Raw genomic sequence first — 8,340 nt, forward strand, 5'->3', positions numbered from 1 at the left:
TCGGCGACGATGGAGTCCTTGGAGTGAGCTGTGAGGTGATTAGTGAATGAATCTGAATGAATGGGAAAGGGGGGGTTGGAGAATGAATGTTAGGGTTTTTTTTTTCTTAAAGTAAAAAAGCGTCGTTTTAAGGGAACCGGCCAGTTACCGGTCCGGCCCAACCGGCCGGTTCTCGGCTGGTTCGCCGATTTTTAAACGGTTTTTTTCCAAGCGGTTATAGGAAGAGGACCGGACCGCTTGCGTTGCCGGTTCCCGATTGAACTGGTCTGACCGGCCAGTCCGGTCCGGTTTTCAGAACCTTGGTATTAATAGCTCAATAGTTCAGTGTACATTATAAAAAATTTAGTATTAAAATCAACAGAAAATTACAAAACTCAGATTTAACTACACAAAAATGATCCGAATAAGTTTGAAATCACCGTGGAAACACGCAAACCCCAGTGGAAAATCAGAAACACAATTACAAATCCTAATAAAATTTCTGCATACTAAAAACAAAGAACCTAACAGAAAATTAAAAAAGAATCTCTCTTCATGAAGACAGAGTTCAGAAAAAGAATCAAAATTATTCAAGGCTACTATGAATTACATATTAGAAAACTAAATTCAATCTGATGCCTACAATTTCTAGGATATTCGGAGAGCAATTGAAGTGTTTTCATATGGAGTGTATATAGCTCTTATTATGTGTCTCAAGATCATTGTGTTTTTTTTCCACATGCTTCTGTTTCAGTTGCTGCTAGAACCAAAAAATTAGCCACGTTTTAACTAATAAAGCTAAAAGAAGTATGCATTTATGTACAACAAAGGTACGTTCTTTTAATCTCCAAAGAAAAATTAATCAATTAGGAGCAAAGTCTATAACACTTTTAAGTTACAAATTTTATTAAAAGTTGTTTCAGGGTTCATGATCATTTAAAGATCTTATTTATAATGGTAAGAGGATATTATTCATCAAATTCTTCTCATTTTTTGAAGATAAATAAATTTTAACTGAATATATTCTCTGAGAAAGAAACACAATAATTCTTACCTTAACACGCTTAACACGAACCTCCTATTGTTGCACCCTCTTCACTTTATCCTCTTGTTTCTCCTTTCCTTATAACAGAAAATCGAAAAACAATCTCTCTTCATTAAGATGGAGTTTTAAAAAATAATTAAAATTATTCAAAACTACTATAAATGACATATTAGAAACCCAAATTCAATCTAATGCCTACAATTTCTAGGATACATGAGAAATCCTAAAATACATGAGAAATCCTAAATCAAGATAAACCCAACTAACCTCCGAGATCTAATCGAAGATCTTCACCGCCTACATCATTAGATCTGAGAATCAGAAGTAACAGAGAAATCGAACTTGTAAAACTAAATATCTTTCGGTCCCTCCAACAAATCTCTCCCCGAAATCGGTACTCATCTCTCTAAACCCTAACCTAATAGCACGGTAGAGCATTAGCAGAAACATGTGTCAAATAATAAAAAATTAAATCAAACAACACAAGAACAGAAATGAACAAAAGGAATAAACGAATGAATAAATCAAAATAGAATGCTTACCAGCCTGAGTGAAATTACACGACACCAATTCTGAAAGAATTTACCACTGTTTTAACACAACAGTTCTTCAAAATTAAATGCGCAAAAGAGCATCATTCATCAATTAGAAATATAAGAGATAAATAGCTCCAATGTGAATCAGATGGTGAAAAAATGGACAGAACAGCAACACTAATTAATTACTTAGATCACTACCCAAGAATAAATAACACTGAAAAGAGGATAGAAAAAAGCGCACAGGTGACTTTGAAACTCAATTTGGTTGTGACAAAAATAAAAGGACAAACAGAAATAACGAAAATAAAAAATAGTAAGGAAACAGGTAACGATTTCTCAAGATACAAAATGAGGACAACAGCAGTTGGTATTGAACCATATCAAATTTTATAGGTTTTCTCACTTTTTACAACAAAAGTATTTTATTCTTCCAAAGGCATCAAATTATATATTTTAAAAATCGAGAAATAGAAAGCACAAAATTAAGAAACATGGCATGAGTAATCGAAATATTAAAACATTATTTGATATCATCGGTGAAACTAAAATAAATATCTGGTTTTCTATTAAAGTTAAAAAAATTTTGACAGAGAAAAAAGAATATTTTTCGAGAAAAAATAAACAATTCATAACCAAAAAGCAGAAAAAAAAACTTCAATAAATGATGAGCATTTCTGCACTAAAAAATCAAGCAGATAAGAAAATAAAAAAAATGAGAGAAACGAACACGGAATATAACAAAGAATATTATTCTCAACTGTTGACCTCATTTACTATCTGAAAATGAGTGGATAAAAATACATCACTCGTAAAAAAATGCATCACTCATTTAATCAATTTCATTTGAACAGACATTTCCTAATCAGTTTCCTATATATCGGATGAGGATTTGCTGTTTTTGACATAAAAATTCTGCACAGTATAAGCAGTTAACTATCCATGTTTAAGCTATAGAGACTAATTGAAAATTTGTGCATAATAAAAGAACTTTATTAGAGCTTTTAAACTATAGAGATTTCCAAATTAATCAATGCTAAAATGCATATAGCACCATACTTGGATCCGTGGTGGAGATAGAAGCCACTCCATCGAAGTGATAGGAATCAGGAGTCTTTCCCTTCTTAGGTGCACCATTTGCATTGAAGAGTCCCCAATTCTTCTCAGACAATGGCCCCGACTTCATATCCTCGTTGTAGAGCTCATAAATGCAAGTACTAACAGCAATTCCAGGATACTTGGGAGTTCAGTTTGGTTCAGCACATGCTTTATTAGATTGCTATTGTAAGTATTTGCAGTGTCGATTGTTGTATCAGGCTCGTTGGATCCACCTTTCGAGGGCCATTCGGATTTAGTTACTACCACGGGAATATTAGTGTAATTTAGAAAAAGCATGGCAAAGTATGTTGCATCAACCATAGCATGGAATCACATTTTCATATAATGAAACATCAAAAGTCGCTTTCAATCTTGGTCATATTACTACAAATCAGCTATTAATAAAAAAAAAAACGTTTCATTCCAATCTGAATAAAACATGGTTAGAATTTTAAACATTATGAGCCAAACAATTTGAACATCTCAAACCATGGAGAAATCAAACACATACGAAATCCCGAATCAAACACAACCAAAAGAAAAAAGAAACCCTAAATAAAAAAGGTTGAAGATGCAGTACCAGACAAAGACAGATATCCAGACCATCCTTAGAGGAGAGGATCGCTGACTGAGATATCCACCTTCCATGTCTCACCAAGGTTGTTGAAGCCCGCACCAGTGATCTTTGTTGCTCAGCAAGAAGGATTGACAGGGCTATCGAGGAGAGCACGAAGGAGAAGATAGTATTTAGGGTTTCTAATCGACATAGAGAGATGATGGGCGGGTTGAAGTGAATGAGACTAACTTCACTTTTTTGCTCAGAACCCATACATTTGTTTTCTTTTTATTTTTGGCGAGCTTCAGGCCCATTACCTGTCTCCATCAACACGCAATCTGGCAGCCTGAGATATCCACCCAAAGTTGGGCCCAAGAAACTCAAATACACACATATGATAGTATAATACCAGAAATTTCAGATTGAAACAACTAAAGTAACATTATAGCCTCTGTTAATTCAGAATTGAAATTCACTGCAAAGTTATTTCCAATTTCTTTACACGAAATGCTATTATTATAAACAAAGTAGCTAAATTTTCCTTTAAAAAAAATATCACCTTCATGGACTAAGTTTTGAATTCCAAAATATTCTTCATCTTCTTGTTTAGTGACTAAGGCAAACCAAAGATAAGAAAGGAAGGAGTTTCAGAAGGCGTATAAAAGAAGAATTTACACCAGCAGCATCTATCCCAAGATCCTTCTGAAAAACAAAGCAAGGTTTGAACCATCTAAGTGAAATGTTCCTGTCTCTTTGAATTCTAACCGTATCTCTTAAACAATGGCACACAAAGCATCCATAGCCCAGGCAGATTCCTAATTTCAAAAGCTCCTTATCAATGCACCGAAACACATATCAATAAATTAATTCAATGAGATAAGTATTAGAATAAATAAATGAAGCAAATAGGTAAGGAAGGGTTACTTCGCGACTTTTCCAAGGCGGGTGTAGGCTTTGAGCACATTGATAAATCAAGAGCTCATGTGCTTATATCGGTAACTTTTAAAAGAAAATAAATAAACAAAAAAAGTAAAGCAAAGTATGATGTACAAATTTTAAAAAATCAATAGAACATTCATAATTCACAATATCAGATTACTACGAAAAAAGAAATTACACAAAGATAATAAGGCCTTTAACCCTATATAAAAGAGACAGTTTTCTAATAATAGTGTTTATTTAACTTATTTTGTGCACTGTAATAAACTTTCTTATTCCCAAATTGATTCCGGAACTTATAGTTATATACTTTAAATACTAAAACTAATTTTAGACATTATACTTCTATTATTGCTGTAGTTTTTTCCAACAACAAATTGAAAAAAATAAAGGAAGACCCAATAGAGCAAGGGTCCAATGAATGAATACATCATTAGAAAACTTAAATCAATCTAATGCCTACTAACCTGTCGAACCTATTGGATCACCTCACAATTGCCATCATGAAAGCGAAAAGACAGCTCTGTGACCACAAATCCAGCTTTTCAATTTGACCCATATTCCAATCAGCAATCACTCCCATAAATCATCCCTCTCCCTAAACTCTACCCTAAATCAAGTGTGTATGAGTATTAATAGCTCAATAGTTCAGTGTACATTATAGAAAATTTAGTATTAAAACCAACAAAAAATTACAAAACTCAGATTTAAAACACGCAAACCCCAGTGGGAAATCAAGAACACAATTGCAAACCCTAATAAAATCACTGCATACTGAAAACGAAGAACCTAACAGAAAATCGAAAAAGAATCTCTCTTCATGAAGACAGAGTTCAGAAGAAGAATCAAAATTATTCAAAGCTACTATGAATTACATATTAGAAAACCAAATTCAATCTGATGCCTACAATTTCTAGGATATTCGGAGAGCAATTGAAGTGTTTTTATATGGATTGTATATAGCTCTTATTATGTGTCTCACTTTTATTGTGTTTTTTTTCCACATGCTTCTGTTTCAGTTGCTGCTAGAACCAAAAAATTAGCCACATTTTAACTAACAAAGCTAAAAGAATTATGCATCTATGTACAACAAAGGTATGTTTCTTTAGTCTCCAAAGAAAAATTAATCAATTAGGAGCAGAGTCTATAACACTTTTAAGTTACAAATTTTATTAAAAGCTGTTTCAGGGTTCATGATCATCCAAAGATCTTATTTATAATGGTAAGAGAATATTATTCATCAAATTCTTCTCATCTTCTGAAGATAAATAAATTTTAACTGAATATATTCTCTGAGAATGAAACACAATGATTCTTACCTTAGCACACTTAACACGTTCCTCCTGTTGTTGCACCCTCTTCACTTTATCCTCTTGTTTCTCCTTTCCATCTAACAGAAAATCGAAAAACAATCTCTCTTCATGAAGATGGAGTTCAAAAAATTAATTAAAATTATTCAAAACTGCTATGAATTACATATTAAAAACCCAAATTCAATCTAATGCCTATAATTTATAGGATACATAAGAAATCCTAAGGCTAAGATACATGAGAAATCCTAAATCAAGATAAACCCAACTAACCTCTGAGATCTAATCGAAGATCTTCACGGCCGACATCATCAGATATTCAGATCTGAGGATCAGAAGTAAGAGAGAAATCAAACTTATAAAGCTAAATATCTTTCGGTTACTCCGACAAATTTCTCCCAGAAATTGGTACTCATCTCTCTAAACCTTAACCTAATAGCACAGTAGAGCAATGGCAGAAACAGGTGTCAAATGATAACATTTATTCTCATTTCATTTACCAACAGATCAGAGTATACATAATAGTAATTAACATTTATTTGAAACAATATCAACAAATTCCTAAAAAATACGATGGCTAAACATCCGATATCTAACCTGTTCTAGTGAGCGAACATTTGCACTTAAAGGACCTCTGCTGTGTTCGGCCCACTTTCCAGCCCTTCATCCAAGGTCTCCCATTTCAGACGTGAACTGGCCATAATGGTTTCTTCCGTGGCCTCCACAATGCCTCCGGAAACTGGTAGAATGCAAAAAATGATCGACAGACAGAAAATCGAGTTTGAGAGTGAGAGCGACATTGTGAGAGAGAAATTGAGAAAATGAGAGAGAAAGAGATTGTCACACTGAGAAGAGGGAAGGATCGAGGTCACAGCACAGAGAGAAATGATCCAGGTCAGAAGGAGAGAATAGCCAATCGAGGAGAGAACAACGGGAATTAGGGGATTAGAGTTTTCGAGAGAGATAGAGAGGAGAGGGACAACGTCAAACGAAAGATAGAGAATGGAGAAAGAAGATGAAGGCGAGAACGAAACGCTTTTGAGTTACTCCGTTTTCAATTTTTTATTACAAATTAGTGTGAGAGTGACACGTGGCTTCAGGAGCCACGATCATTGTACAAGTAATAGGTTAGAATACATTAGAATCAATGAGTATTGATTAAAGAGAAAAAAAATAGATTTGTTAGGTAAACTTTGGTTCATTAGGAGTTTTCTCTCTTTCACTTGAAGTAAAGAGAATTGTAGTTTTTACTTGAAGTAAAGAAAACTTTGGTTAAATTAGGAGCTGACAATTTCAAGGTTGCCAAAAATGAAGAGCTCCTCGTTGCTTGCCACAATTTTCACCGGAAATAATAGACAATGAAATTTGGAATTAGTATCCTTTTTGGAAGATTTTTCTCCGTTAGAGTGGCATTGCCTCTCATCGAAGATGAAAAGATTTCTGCATTGTTCTTAGGTGTTTCAATTGGAATGCTCATTGGCTTCTGCTTGCGCCCCCATTATCGAGGCTATAAGGCGCATATTCAACTTTTTTTTTGTCTATCATTTAGTCACCTCGGTCTATCAGTTACATTGACAATAAATTTAGGATTGGGGGTTGTTCAATCTATCTTACTAAAAAAGATTATTGTATTTAAATTGGTGTTGAATTACAAATTTTTGAATAAAAAAAAAAACAACTAACCTTAAAGATCAAGGAGCCAATATTGAAAAAGCACACCCAAAGACCCAATATTTGACTATCACGGGCTCCATTTTCTATTGGAAAGAAAACAACTCCGTACAAAAAAGACCCAATCGAAATAATAAAGATGTAATATCTTATAATAAATATTCAGATATGTTAAATAATTGTAATCAATGCTAATTGATTCTAATATATTCTAACATCCCCCTCAAACTCAAGTGACAACTTGAGTTTAAAACTTATTTAAAACAACGAAATAAAGAGAGAAAAAAACTGTATAAACTGAGAAGGAAGCGCAGACAGAATTACTGGAAGGAGCGTAGACGGAACTGCCACAAAAAAGTGCAGCCACAAGGAAACGCAGACAAAACTGCCATAAGTAAGCACAGACGTAACTGTCACAAGGAGAAACGCTGACAAAACTGCCACGAGGGAACGCAGATAGAACTGCCACGAGAAAACGCAGACTGAACTGACGAAAGAGAGCGAAGATTATATGATTTCTCCATGAGAATAGGTAAGCAGCCGGATGACAATGGTGTTTGACCATTCGACTCGGAAAGACACAAGACGGAAAGAATAGGCTAGTCGGTGAGGTGAAAAAACATCAAAGAAGGGACAAATGACAAGAAAAATAGAATAGAGGAAAAGTGTGAAAAATACGGTGATTTCACCAAAAGAAAAACAACATATCCTCTTCAAGGAAGATACCATATCTCTGATATCATGTTAGAAAGGTAAGAGAGAACGATAGAAAAATGGTTTGAGTGTATTCAAGTTGTCTCGAATGATACAATATAAAAGAATAGAGGAATGCTAGGGGGCCAGCAACTTTTGTAATTTGTAGCCATCAAATAGCCATCAATGATGGTTTTAATGGTATGAGATTTGTGTGAGATTTCATCCAATAGCTCACTTTTCTTTGCTGGTTATATGCTGGCCAAAATTTAACAAAGTTGCTGGCCCCCTAGACTTTTCCAAAAGAATATTTATAGATGCTAAGAGAATCAAAATAATAAAAACGTAATATCGTATAATAAATATTCAGATATGCTAAATAATTCTAATCAATGCTAATTGATCCTAATATATTCTAATACAAAACATTAGTATTCGTTGTAATTATTAATTGACTTAATCACCTAAAATATTTAAAAAATTAGATTTTTTTAAAAAAAAATATAAACTGTT

The 8,340-nt window shown here is 33.7% G+C and overlaps 1 long non-coding RNA gene across 1 annotated transcript; it reads right to left on the minus strand.

Annotated features, from left to right (window-relative positions):
- LOC110262729 lies at positions 6,160 to 6,502 on the minus strand. The gene is made up of 2 exons (XR_002347718.1): positions 6,341 to 6,502; positions 6,160 to 6,202 (listed from the first exon to the last, which is right to left on the minus strand). It is a non-coding gene; the product is annotated as an uncharacterized LOC110262729 (long non-coding RNA).

This window comes from Arachis ipaensis, chromosome B05 (assembly GCF_000816755.2).
Source record: "Arachis ipaensis cultivar K30076 chromosome B05, Araip1.1, whole genome shotgun sequence".
Classification (NCBI taxonomy): Eukaryota; Viridiplantae; Streptophyta; class Magnoliopsida; order Fabales; family Fabaceae; genus Arachis; species Arachis ipaensis.